The 14,693-nt window shown below is 43.8% G+C and overlaps 1 pseudogene; it reads right to left on the bottom strand.

Moving 5' to 3' along the window:
- Positions 1 to 14,693, bottom strand: part of LOC135534034 (uncharacterized) — a 42,233-nt pseudogene that overhangs the window by 15,705 nt on the left and 11,835 nt on the right.

Genomic DNA, 14,693 nt, shown 5'->3' with positions numbered 1-14,693 from the left:
CACTTTCTGTCGTTTCCCAAGGTGTCTGCAGCATTGTGACGTATTTGTAGGCATATCATTGGAAGATTGACCATAAGAAACTACATTTACCAGGTGTCCGCTTGGGGTCCTCTGTCGAAATTATTGCGCAATCTCCAGCTGCGTCCACTTTTCAAATAGGTTCAGAGGAGAAAGGCAACTGCCACGAATGATTTATCATCGAATAGATATGTGAAAAACACCTTGAGGATTGATTCTAAACAACGTTTGCCATGTTTCTGTCGATATTATGGATTTAATTTGGAAAAAGTTTGGCGCTGTAATTACTGAATTTTCGGGTTTTTTTCTTATCAAACGCGATGAACAAAACGGAGCGATTTCTCCTACACAAATAATCTTTTGGAAAAACTGAACATTTGCTATCTAACTGAGAGTCTCCTCATTGAAAACATCCAAGTTCTTCAAAGGTAAATGATTTTATTTGAATGCTTTTCTTGTTTTTGTGAAAATGTTGCCTGCTGAATGCTAGGCTTAACTTCTGAAACTCCCCATCCCGGATCCGGGATCGTGACTAAAGCCTCAGGCTCATTAGCATAACGCAACGTTAACGATTTCTGAAAATCGCAAATAAAATTAAAATAATGCGTTTGCTCTCAAGCTTAGCCTTTTCTTAACAACACTGTCATCTCAGATTTTCAAAATATGCTTTTGAACCATAGAAATTGACTAATTTGTGTAAGAGTATGCAAAGCTAGCATAGCATTTTGTGTAGCATGTAGCACGCAACATTTTCACAAAAGCCAGATAACCAAATAAATAAAATCATTAACTTTGAAGAGCTTCGGATGTTTTCAATGAGGAGACTCTCAGTTACATAGCAAATGTGCAGTTTTTCAAAAAAATATTATTTGTGTAGGACAAATCGCTCCGTTTTGTTCACGTTTGCTATAAGAAAAAACCCTGTATACAGTTATAGCCTGAAGCTCATTAGCATAATGTAACGTTAACGATTTCTGAAAATCGCAAATAAAATGAAAATAATGCATCTGCTCTCAAGCTTAGCCTTTTCTTAACCGGTACAGAGTCAATGTGGAGGCTATATACAGGGGGTACCGGTACAGAGTCAATGTGGAGGCTATATACAGGAGTACCAGTACAGAGTCAATGTGGAGGCTATATACAGGGGGTATCGGTACAGAGTCAATGTGGAGGCTATATACAGGGGGTACCGGTACAGAGTCAATGTGGAGGCTATATACAGGGAGTACCAGTACAGAGTCAATGTGGAGGCTATATACAGGGGGTATCGGTACAGAGTCAATGTGGAGGCTATATACAGGGGTACCGGTACAGAGTCAATGTGGAGGCTATATACAGGGGTACCGGTACAGAGTCAATGTGGAGACTATATACAGGGGTACCGGTACAGAGTCAATGTGGAGGCTATATACAGGGGTACCAGTACAGAGTCAATGTGGAGGCTATATACAGGGGTACCAGTACAGAGTCAATGTGGAGGCTATATACAGGGTGTTACGGTACAGAGTCAATGTGGAGACTATATACAGGAGGTACCAGTACAGAGTCAATGTGGAGGCTATATACAGGGGTACCGGTACAGAGTCAATGTGGAGGCTATATACAGGGGGTACCAGTACAGAGTCAATGTGGAGGCTATATACAGGGGGTACCAGTACAGAGTCAATGTGGAGGCTATATACAGGGTGTTACGGTACAGAGTCAATGTGGAGACTATATACAGGGGTACCGGTACAGAGTCAATGTGGAGGCTATATACAGGGGGTAATGGTACAGAGTCAATGTGGAGGCTATATACAGGGGTACTGGTACAGAGTCAATGTGGAGGCTATATACAGGGGTACTGGTACAGAGTCAATGTGGAGACTATATACAGGGAGTACTGGTACAGAGTGAATGTGGAGACTATATATAAGGGGGTACCAGTACAGAGTCCATGTGGAGGCTATATACAGGGGATACCAGTACAGAGTCAATGTGGAGGCTATATACAGGGGGTACTGGTACAGAGTCAATGTGGAGGCTATATACAGGGGGTACTGGTACAGAGTCAATGTGGAGGCTATATACAGGGGGTACTGGTACAGAGTCAATGTGGAGGCTATATACAAATTATTACAAATTTGTCCGTCGTATTAAAATCAACAAAATGTCAGCCTCAATGCTTTATCCTGTTTAAAGTTCGCGACGGAAAAACACCATTGTTGTTTGGATGTTGATGTTTCGTATTGTCTAAAAATAGAGAAACCAAAAGCCCACCTTGCCTATTTTAAAAATCCCGCCAGCTCATTTGTTGTTGTTGCCTGATGCAGGACTCTAGTGCCAGAGAAGAGAGACTCTCAGACTGAAAACACCTCCATTAATTGAGGAGAAGATAAGTCAATTTGTGCCACAGTTTATACTACGTATAGATCAGCGGTCTAACTCCCCCTAGTGGTAGTGTGGTGCAATGACAGAATGACGCATTTACCACAATCTGCCACCATATACCACAAACAGTCAGGGCATAAGCAGACAATAAACAGTGTGTGGGGGGAGGGTCAATGGAAATAGTCTGGGTTGCCATTTGATTAGCTGTTCGGGAGTCTTATGGCTTGGGGTAGAAGCTGTTAAGACGCCTTTTGGACCTAGACGTGTTGCTCGGGTACTGCTTGCCGTGCGGTAGCAGAGAAAACAGTCTATGACTAGGGTGGCTTGAGTCTTTGGCAGTTTTTAGGGCCTTCCTCTGAACAGTTGGTCAGCGCATGCTCGGAGTACACGTCTTGGTAATCCGTCTGGCCCTGCGGCCTTATGAATGTTGAGTGGTTTAAAGGTCTTACTCACATTGGCTATGGAGAGTGTGATCACACAGTCGTCTGGAACAGGTGTTGCTCTCATGCATGCTTCAGTGTTGCATGCCTCGAAGTGCGCATAGAAGTCATTTAGATCGTCTGGTAGGCTTGCGTCACTGGGCAGCTCACGGCTGTGCTTCCCTTTGTAGTACGTAATAGTTTGCAAGCCCTGCCACATCCGACGAGTGTCAGAGTAGTACTATTTGATCTTAATCATGTATTGACGCTTTAACTCTTTGATGGTTCATCGGAGGGAATAGCGGGGTTTCAAATAAGCGTCCGGGTTAGAGTCCCGCCCTTGAAAGCGGTAGATCTACCCTTTAGATTAGTGCGGATGTTGCCTGTAATCCATGGCTTCTGGTTGAGGTATGTACGTACGGTCACTGCACTTATTGATGAAGCCAGTGATGGATGTGGTGTACTACTCAATGCCATTGGAATAGTCCCGGAACATGTTCCAGTCTGTGCTATCAAAACAGTCCTGTAGCTTAGCATCTGCGTTATCTGACCACTTCCGTATTGATCGAGTCTACTGGTACTTGCTTGTAAGCATCAATCAGGAGGATAGAGTTATGGTCAGTTTCGCCAAATGGAGGGTTGAGGGAGAGCTCTGTACGCATCTCTGTGTGTGGAGTACAGGTGGTCCAGAGTTTCTTTCCCCCTCTGGTTGCACATTTTACATGCTGGTAGAAATGAGGTAAAACGGATTTAAGTTTCCCTGCAATAACTTCTTCGATATAGTTTTTGGATAAAAAACATTCCCGTTTTAAACAAGATATTTTGTCACGAAAAGATGCTCGACTATGCATATAATTGACAACTTTGGAAAGAAAACACTGACGTTTCCAAAACTGCAAAGATATTGTCTGTGAGTGCCCCAGAACTAATGCTACAGGCGAAACCAAGATGAAATTTCATACAGGAAATGCCCCAGATTTTGAATGTGCTGTGTTCCAATGTCTCCTTATATGGCTGTGAATGCACCAGGAATGAGCCAACACTTTCTGTCGTTTCCCAAGGTGTCTGCAGCATTGTGACGTATTTGTAGGCATATCATTGGAAGATTGACCATAAGAAACTACATTTACCAGGTGTCCGCTTGGGGTCCTCTGTCGAAATTATTGCGCAATCTCAGCTGCGTCCACTTTTCAAATAGGTTCAGAGGAGAAAGGCAACTGCCACGAATGATTTATCATCGAATAGATATGTGAAAAACACCTTGAGGATTGATTCTAAACAACGTTTGCCATGTTTCTGTCGATATTATGGATTTAATTTGGAAAAAGTTTGGCGCTGTAATTACTGAATTTTCGGGTTTTTCTTATCCAAACGCGATGAACAAAACGGAGCGATTTCTCCTACACAAATAATCTTTTGGAAAAACTGAACATTTGCTATCTAACTGAGAGTCTCCTCATTGAAAACATCCGAAGTTCTTCAAAGGTAAATGATTTTATTTGAATGCTTTTCTTGTTTTTTGTGAAAATGTTGCCTGCTGAATGCTAGGCTTAACTTCTTGAAACTCCCCATCCCGGATCCGGGATCGTGACTAAAGCCTCAGGCTCATTAGCATAACGCAACGTTAACGATTTCTGAAAATCGCAAATAAAATTAAAATAATGCGTTTGCTCTCAAGCTTAGCCTTTTCTTAACAACACTGTCATCTCAGATTTTCAAAATATGCTTTTGAACCATAGAAATTGACTAATTTGTGTAAGAGTATGCAAAGCTAGCATAGCATTTTGTGTAGCATGTAGCACGCAACATTTTCACAAAAGCCAGATAACCAAATAAATAAAATCATTAACTTTGAAGAGCTTCGGATGTTTTCAATGAGGAGACTCTCAGTTACATAGCAAATGTGCAGTTTTTCAAAAAAATATTATTTGTGTAGGACAAATCGCTCCGTTTTGTTCACGTTTGGCTATGAAAAAACCCTGTATACAGTTATAGCCTGAAGCTCATTAGCATAATGTAACGTTAACGATTTCTGAAAATCGCAAATAAAATGAAAATAATGCATCTGCTCTCAAGCTTAGCCTTTTCTTAACAACACTGTCATCTCAGAATTTCAAAATATGCTTTTGAACCATAGAAATTGACTAATTTGTGTAAGAGTATGCAAAGCTAGCAATGCTTTTGAATAACATGTAGCACGCAACATTTTCACAAAAACCAGATAACCAAATAAATAAAATCATTTACCTTTGAAGAGCTTCTGATGTTTTCAATGAGGAGACTCTCAGTTACACACCAAATGCGCAGTGTTTCCTGAAAGCGTCTGTGTGTAGGAGAAATCGTTCCGTTTTCTACATTGCGCCTGGCTACTGAAACGAACCGAAAATGCAGTCACCTACAACGTAAAACTTTTTCCGGATTAACTACATAATATCGACCGAAACATGGCAAACGTTGTTTGGAATCAGTCCTCAAGGTGTTTTTCACATATCTCTTCATTGACATGCAGTTCGTGGAAGCTTGCTTTACTCTCTGTATTGTTTGGAAAAATACTGGCAGGTGACTTTTGCGCACCAATTTCGGCGCAGGACACCGGGCGGACACGTGGTAAATGTGGTCTCTTATGGTCAATCTTCCAATGATCTGCCTACAAATACGTCACAATGCTGCAGACACCTTGGGGAAACGACAGAAAGGGCAGACTCATTCCTCTTGCGTTCACAGCCATATAAGGAGATCATGACAAACAGAGCCTCAAAAATCCTTGTCATTTCCTGGATGCCATCTCATCTTGGTTTTGCCTGAAGCTCACGTTAAAGGGCACGCACAGAGAAGATCTTTGTATTTCTGGACACGTCAGAGTGTTTTCTTTCGAACCTTTGCAATTATATGCATAGTCGAGCATCTTTTTGTGACAAAATATCTTGTTTAAACGGGAACGTTTTTCATCCAAAAATGAAATTGCGCCCCTAGAGTTCAAAGAGGTTAATGCTATGCTAGCTATCAATACTCTTACACAAATGCTTGTGTAGCTGTGGTTGAAAAGCATATTTTGAAAATCTGAGATGACAGTGTTGTTAACAAAAGGCTAAGCTTGTGAGCCAATATATTTATTTCATTTCATTTGCGATTTTCATGAATAGTTAATGTTGCGTTATGCTAATGAGCTTGAGGCTATGATTATGCTCCCGGATACGGGATTGCTCGACGCTGAGGTTAAAGTCCCTGGCCACTAGGAGCGCCACCTCTGGATGAGCATTTTCCTATTTGCTTATGTCCCTATACAGCTTGTTGAGTGCGGTCTTAGTGCCAGCATCGGCTTGTGGTGGTACATAGACAACTACGAAAAATATAGATGAAAAATGTTGGTAAATAGTGTGGTCTACAGCTTATCATGAGATACTCTACCTCAGGTGTGCGAAACCTCAAAACTTCCTTAATATTTGTTTTTTTTGTGCACCAGCTGTTATTGACAAATAGACACAGACCACCACCCCTTGTCTTACCAGACGTAGCTATTCTGTCTAGCCGATGCACGGAAGCCTGCCAGCTTTATATTATCCATCCTTCTGTTCACCTGATTTAGAATTCCTCACAATCAAATGTAGACTGCATTATCTACCAAGAGAATTCTCTTCGAGATAGCCGTATATATCACCCACCAAGCAGACACATCGATGGCTCTGAAGAACTTTATTTAACTCTTTGCAAACTGGAAACCATTTATCCGGAGGCTGCATTCATTGTAGCTGGGGGATTTTAACAAGGTTAATCTGAAAACAAGCCTAAATTTTATCAGCATATCGATTGCGCAACCAGGGGTGGAAAAACCTTGGATCATTGTTACTCTAACTTCCGCGACGCATATAAGGCCCTGCCACCCCCCCTTTCGGAAAAGCTGACCACGACTCCATTTTGCTGATCCCTGCCTACAGACAGAAACTGAAACAAGAAGCTCCCACGCTGAGGTCTGTCCAACGCTGGTCCGACCAAGCTGACTCCACACTCCAAGACTGCTTCCATCACGTGGACTGGGACATGTTTCGTATTGCGTCAGATAACAACATTGACGAATACGCTGATTCGGTGTGCAGGTTCATTAGAACGTGCGTTGAAGATGTCGTTCCCATAGCAAAGATTAAAACATTCCCTAACCAGAAACTGTGGATTGATGGCAGCATTCGCGTGAAACTGAAAGCGCGAACCACTGCTTTTAATCAGGGCAAGGTGACCGGAAACATGACCGAATACAAACAGTGCAGCTATTCCCTCCGCAAGGCTATCAAACAAGCTAAGCATCAGTACAGAGACAAAGTAGAATCTCAATTCAACGGCTCAGACACAAGAGGCATGTGGCAGGGTCTACAGTCAATCACGGACTACAGGAAGAAATCCAGCCCAGTCAAGGACCAGGATGTCTTGCTCCCAGGCAGACTAAATAACTTTTTTGCCCGCTTTGAGGACAATACAGTGCCACTGACACGGCCTGCAACGGAAACATGCGGTCTCCCTTCACTGCAGCCGAGGTGAGTAAAACATTTAAACGTGTTAACCCTCGCAAGGCTGCAGGCCCAGACGGCATCCCCAGCCGCGTCCTCAGAGCATGCGCAGACCAGCTGGCTCGTGTGTTTACGGACATATTCAATCAATCCCTATACCAGTCTGTTGTTCCCACATGCTTCAAGAGGGCCACCATTGTTCCTGTTCCCAAGAAAGCTAAGGTAACTGAGCTAAACGACTACCGCCCCGTAGCACTCACTTCCGTCATCATGAAGTGCTTTGAGAGACTAGTCAAGGACCATATCACCTCCACCCTACCTGACACCCTAGACCCACTCCAATTTGCTTACCGCCCAAATAGGTCCACAGACGATGCAATCTCAACCACACTGCACACTGCCCTAACCCATCTGGACAAGAGGAATTCCTATGTGAGAATGCTGTTCATCGACTACAGCTCGGCATTCAACACCATAGTACCCTCCAAGCTCATCATCAAGCTCGAGACCCTGGGTCTTGACCCCGCCCTGTGCAACTGGGTACTGGACTACCTGACGGGCCGCCCCAGGTGGTGAGGGTAGGTAACAACATCTCCTCCCCGCTGATCCTCAACACTGGGGCCCCACAAGGGTGCGTTCTGAGCCCCTCTCCTGTACTCCTGTTCACCCACGACTACGTGGCCACGCACGCCTCCAACTCAATCATCAAGTTTGCGGACGACACAACAGTGGTAGGCTTGATTACCAACAACGACGAGACGGCCTACAGGGAGGAGGTGAGGGCCCTCGGAGTGTGGTGTCAGGAAAATAACCTCACACTCAACGTCAACAAAACTAAGGAGATGATTGTGGACTTCCGGAAACAGCAGAGGGAACACCCCCTATCCACATCGATGGAACAGTAGTGGAGAGGGTAGCAAGTTTTAAGTTCCTCGGCATACACATCACAGACAAACTGAATTGGTCCACTCACACAGACAGCATCGTGAAGAAGGCGCAGCAGCGCCTCTTCAACCTCAGGAGGCTGAAGATTGTTTGGCTTGTCACCAAAAGCACTCACAAACATCTACAGATGCACACCGAGAGCATCCTGGCGGGCTGTATCACCGCCTGGTACGGCAACTGCTCCGCCCTCAACCGTAAGGCTCTCCAGAGGGTAGTGAGGTCTGCACAACGCATCACCGGGGGCAAACTACCTGCCCTCTAGGACACCTACACCACCCGATGTTACAGGAAGGCCATAAAGATCATCAAGGACATCAACCACCCGAGCCACTCCCTGTTCACCCCGCTATCATCCAGAAGGCGAGATCAGTACAGGTGCATCAAAGCTGGGACCGAGAGACTGAAAAACAGCTTCTATCTCAAGGCCATCAGACTGTTAAACAGCCACCACTAACATTGAGTGGCTGCTGCCAACACATTGACTCAACTCCAGCCACTTTAATAATGGGAATTGATGGGAAATGATGTAAATATATCACTAGCCACTTTAAACAATGCTACCTTATATAATGTTACTTACCCTACATTATTCATCTCATATGCATACGTATATACTGTACTCTATATCATCGACTGCATCCTTATGTAATACATGTATCACTAGCCACTTTAACTATGCCACTTTGTTTACATACTCATCTCATATGTATATACTGTACTCATACCATCTACTGTATCTTGCCTATGCTGCTCTGTACCATCACTCATTCATATATCCTGATGTACATATTCTTTATCCCCTTACACTGTGTATAAGACAGTAGTTTAGGAATTGTTAGTTAGATTACTTGTTGGTTATTACTGCACTGTCGGAACTAGAAGCACAAGCATTTCGGCTACACTCGCATTAACATCTGCTAACCATGTGTATGTGACAAATAAAATTTGATTTGATTTGATTTTCCTCGTTCAGCCACGACTAGGTGAAACATACGATATTACTGTTTTGAATGTCCCGTTGGTAGGATAGTCTTGATCGGAGCTCATCCCGTTTCTTATCCAATGACGTTGGCTAATAGTATGGAAGGTAGAGGCGGGTTACTCGCTCGCCCTCGGATTCTTACAAGGTACCCTGACCTACGACCCCGATATCTCAGTCTCTTCTTCATGAGAACTAATGGGGATTTGTTCCTTGTCCGGTATCTGAAGTGAATCCTTTGCATCCGACGCGTTAAAGAAATCCTATACTATTACAACGGTTTGTGTGAGTGAGAGAGGGAGGGAGAGAGAATGAAAGAGGGTACACGATTTACCTTAATGAACTCGTCTTTCATGGCTGCTGCTCTCTCCAGCTCTGTCTATTACAACGGTTTGTGTGAGTGAGAGAGGGAGGGAGGGAGAGAGAGAGAATGAAAGAGAGTACACGATTTACCTTAATGAATTCGTCTTTCATGGCTGCTGCTCTCTCCAGCTCTGTCTGGATCACCTGCATGAACTGAGCTGTCCTGTCCTCAGCACGTACGTTAGAGAAACCTGCCTGCTGGAGGAACTGCAGACAGAGAGTCACAGTACATGGAGTTACATGTAATTCTAAGGTACTATATCGTATGTGGTGAACGTCAGGTCAGGGTGATATTGTCAGGGTATTAGCAGGTTTATGATTGGGCCTACCTTGCCGTACTGTGGTGGGGTGTAGAGAATGTAACCTCTCTGTTTGACGTACTCCTGGAACTGAGGAGTCCAGGGCTTCTCTCCACAGCAGTAGTCAGTGATCAGAACCTGGCCACCGGGCTTCAGCCACGACTGAAGATGAAGATACACGGCGTTTTGGATTGGTAAAAACAGACAGAAAAATATAATACAGTCTGGAATTGATGTTAAGGTGTGTGTGGTTGTGTGGTTGTGTGTATGTATGTGTGTGTGTGTGTGTGTGTGTGTGTGTGTGTGTGTGTGTGTGGTTGTGTGGTTTTGTGTGTGTGTGTGTGTGTGGTTGTGTGGTTTTGTGTGTGTGTGTATGTGTGTGTGGTTGTGTGGTTGTGTGGGTGTGTGTGGTTGTGCGGTTGTGTGTGTGTGTGTGGTTGTGCGGTTGTGTGTGTGTGGTTGTGTGGTTGTGTGTGTGTGTGTGGTTGTGTGTGTGTGTGTGTGGTTGTGTGGTTGTGTGGTTGTGTGTGTGTGTGTGTGTGTGTGGTGGTGCGGGTGTGTGTGTGTGCACAACCACACACACACTCACATGGAAGCGTTTTTAACAGTGCCAGTTTGTCGTCGATGTGCAGGATGGTGTCTCGACTGTAGACCACATCAAACGACCCTTCTGGGAACTCTCTCTTCGTGGCGTCGGCCACCTCGAAATGGACCTGCAGGAATAGGCAGGCAAAACCTGTTACTAAAACACCTTGAACTATAAGACTGCTAATGCATTTCAATATATTTCAATTAACTTGACCATAGAAAAAGACATGTTTCTCATTGTTGACCCAGTAACTCTATAACCTAGTATGTTTCTCATTGTAAACCCAGTAACTCTATAACCTAGTATGTTTCTCATTGTTCACCTATCAACTCTAACCTAGTATGTTTCTCATTGTTGACCTATCAACTCTAACCTAGTATGTTTCTCATTGTTGACCTATCAACTCTAACCTAGTATGTTTCTCATTGTAAACCCAGTAACTCTATAACCTAGTATGTTTCTCATTGTTGACCTATCAACTCTAACCTAGTATGTTTCTCATTGTTGACCTATCAACTCTAACCTAGTGTGTATCTCATTGTAAACCCAGTAACTCTATAACCTAGTATGTTTCTCATTGTAAACCCAGTAACTCAATAACCTAGAATGTTTCTCATTGTAAACCCAGTAACTCTATAACCTAGTATGTTTCTCATTGTAAACCCAGTAACTCTTTTACCTTAGGTTCAAGTTCCAGATGAGAGCAACATGACCTCATGCAAATGACGACCAATCAGACTCACCGATGGAAGCTTCTCCTCCCTGGCCCTCTCCATGGCGATATCCACCATGTTGGCTGACAGGTCCAGGCCCAGCACCTCCACGCCGAAGGCCTGCAGAACATCATCATTGTCATCGTCATCATCATCATTGGGATATATGACCTAACCCGATCCTATTGTTTCTAATGTGAATGTGTTTATAGTGGACTGGACCATTTCTCCTAGATACTAAATGTCACGTTTCTCATGTGAATGTGTTTATAGTGGACTGGACCATTTCTCCTAGATACTAAATGTCACGTTTCTCATGTGAATGTGTTTATAGTGGACTGGACCATTTCTCCTAGATACTAAATGTCACGTTTCTAATGTGAATGTGTTTATAGTGGAGTGGACCATTTCTCCTATATACTAAATGTCACGTTTCTAATGTGAATGTGTTTATAGTGGACTGGACCATTTCTCCTAGATACTAAATGACACGTTTCTAATGTGAATGTGTTTATAGTGGACTGGACCATTTCTCCTAGATACTAAATGTCACGTTTCTCACGTGAATGTGTTTATAGTGGACTGGACCATTTCTCCTAGATACTAAATGTCACGTTTCTCACGTGAATGTGTTTATAGTGGACTGGACCATTTCTCCTAGATACTAAATGTCACGTTTCTCATGTGAATGTGTTTATAGTGGACTGGACCATTTCTCCTATATACTAAATGTCACGTTTCTCATGTGAATGTGTTTATAGTGGACTGGACCATTTCTCCTATATACTAAATGTCACGTTTCTCATGTGAATGTGTTTATAGTGGACTGGACCATTTCTCCTAGATACTAAATGTCACTGGGGGCTGACCTTTGCCATGTAGAAGTTTCCACCACCAATGCCACACCCCACATCCAGCACCTTCATCCCCGGCTTCAAGTTCAGCAGGTCAACAAACTCCTTTTTTAACCACAAAGATAAAAAAAACAAAAAACAGAAAGTGTCAAATCCATCCCAATAATAACTACACCAACTACACCTACCAATAATAACTAACTAAAGAGCACAGTACCGTGGCAGTCTGTGTAAACCCAGTCTAAACAGTAACTACACAACCTCTCCTGTGTGTTGTCCTTTCATGTTTCAGCAGTCTGTGTAACCCCAGTCTAAACAGTAACTACACAACCTCTCCAGGGTGTTGTCCTTTCATGGTTCAGTGATTTTTATTCAACTTTGTCGTGGTTCACATATCCATCTGTCCATAGGAAAAACACAAACCTTTCTACTCTGGGTCTTGATGTCCCAAACCTGTGTGTGTGTGTGTGTGTGTGTGTGTGCATGCGTGAGTGTGTGCATGCCCGTGTGAGTGTGTGCAGGACTCCCTACCATGGTAGTGCTGTGTCCCCCAGTGCTGACGTATCCTGCCCCAAACATCTTCTCGTATCGCAGGATGCCTTTGCGTGTGTACTGCTGGTTGTCCAGGAACTGCTGGAAGGTTCTGAAGCCCTCTTGACAGGCGGTGTCCCGACCCACCTTCTCCAACAGCCAACACACCTGGTTCTGGTTGTTCTTCATCTGAAGAGGGGAAGATGAGGAGAGTGATATCACTCACACACACACGCACACACACAGAGAGAGAGACAGCAGGCTACAGCAAACAGCCTGACATTACATTAGTTGAGACACAACACAATCAGTAGCTTTAGAGCACCCTACCTTGATGTATGTCTGCACGATTTTATTGAGCACGATGTCAAATCCAAACAACTGCTTCTCCGCCCCCTCTGACTCCTCCCCCGCAGTGTTGTTGTCACCAGGTGACTGTAGTGGGCCGACGATCTGTAGTGGGTGGGGTTAAAGGTCCTCTTATAGTCACCTAGAGAGAGAGAGAGAGAGAGAGAGAGAGACCTGGACTTGAACAGCCTCTATAACCAGGTCCACCTCTACAAGGCAGCAGTGCCCACCTTTGCCCGGACTCTAAAGGACATCGCTCTCAAATGTATCCCCAACACTTCACACACGAGCAACAGATCAATAGACACCCTCCCAGACCCGCAGGACCCCCCCGGACCTACACATAGAGGACCCACGCCAAGAGGAATTACATCCAGACAACAGTACACCCAGACACACCCCCACCCAAACCGATCAACACCCCCCCCCCCCATGTCAACCATGCCCACACCCCATTTAGGCCCCCTCAGATCAGACCTATGCCACTCCTGCCCACCCCATGCACCCCACCCCCGCAAAGAGGGCCTCAACATTGAAGCCACACATACTCAGGGACTCAGGGGGTATGCTAATTTGGTATAGAGCAGACCTAACTCACTCCATTAAATTAATCAAAACAGGAACATTCTACATTTGGCTAGAAATTCAAAAGGAAATGATCCTAACAGAGAAAAATGTCCTCCTGTGTGCTACCTATATCCCTCCACTAGAATCCCCAATGCCAGAACCGGACAAGAACTTGACACCCTCAGCACACAGGGGGACAAACACCTGCCTGGAGGTGACAGCATTCCCTCCCACATATGCCCCCCTAGGCACAACTATGACAACATAACAAACAAAAACGGGTCACAACTCCTGCAGCTCTGTCGCACGCTGGGTATGTACATAGTCAATGGTAGGCTTTGAGGGGACTCCTATGGTAGGTACACCTATAGCTCATCTCTTGGCAGTAGAACTGTAGACTACTTTATCACTGACTTCAACCCAGAGTCTCTCAGAGCGTTCACAGTCAGCCCACTGAAACCCCTATCAGACCACAGCAAAATCACAGTCTACTTAAACAGAGCAATACTCAATCATGAGGCATCAAAGCCAAAGGAACTGAGTAACATTAAGAAATGCTATAGATGGAAGGAATGCAGTTTGGAAACCTACCAAAAAACAATTAGGCAACAACAAATTCAATCCCTTTTAGACAATTTCCTGGGTAAAACGTTCCACTGTAATAGTGAAGGTGTAAACTTGGCAGTAGAAAATCTCAACAGTATATTTGACCTCTCAGCTTCCCTATCAAATCTAAAAATCTCAAATAGAAAACCGAAGAAAATTAACAACAATGACAAATGGTTTGATGAAGAATGCAAAAATCTAAGAAAGAAATTGAGAAACCTGTCCAACCAAAAACATAGAGACCCGGAAAACCTGAGTCTACGCCTTCACTATGGTGAATCACTAAAACAATACAGAAATACACTACGGAAAAAGAAGGAACAGCATGTCAGAAATCAGCTCAATGCAATTGAAGAATCCATAGACTCTAACCACTTCTGGGAAAATTTGAAAACACTAAACAAACAACAACACGAAGAATTATCTATCCAAAATGGAGATGTATGGGTAAACCACTTCTCCAATCTTTTTGGCTCTATAACAAAGAATAAAGAGCAAAAACATATACATGATCAAATACAGATCTTAGAATCAACTATTAAAGACTACCAGAACCCATTGGATTCTCCAATTACATTGAATGAGTTACAGGA

This window comes from Oncorhynchus masou, unplaced genomic scaffold (genome assembly GCF_036934945.1).
Source record: "Oncorhynchus masou masou isolate Uvic2021 unplaced genomic scaffold, UVic_Omas_1.1 unplaced_scaffold_2934, whole genome shotgun sequence".
In the NCBI taxonomy this organism is placed as follows: Eukaryota; Metazoa; Chordata; class Actinopteri; order Salmoniformes; family Salmonidae; genus Oncorhynchus; species Oncorhynchus masou.
This window is presented reverse-complemented; position numbering and strand designations above follow the sequence as displayed.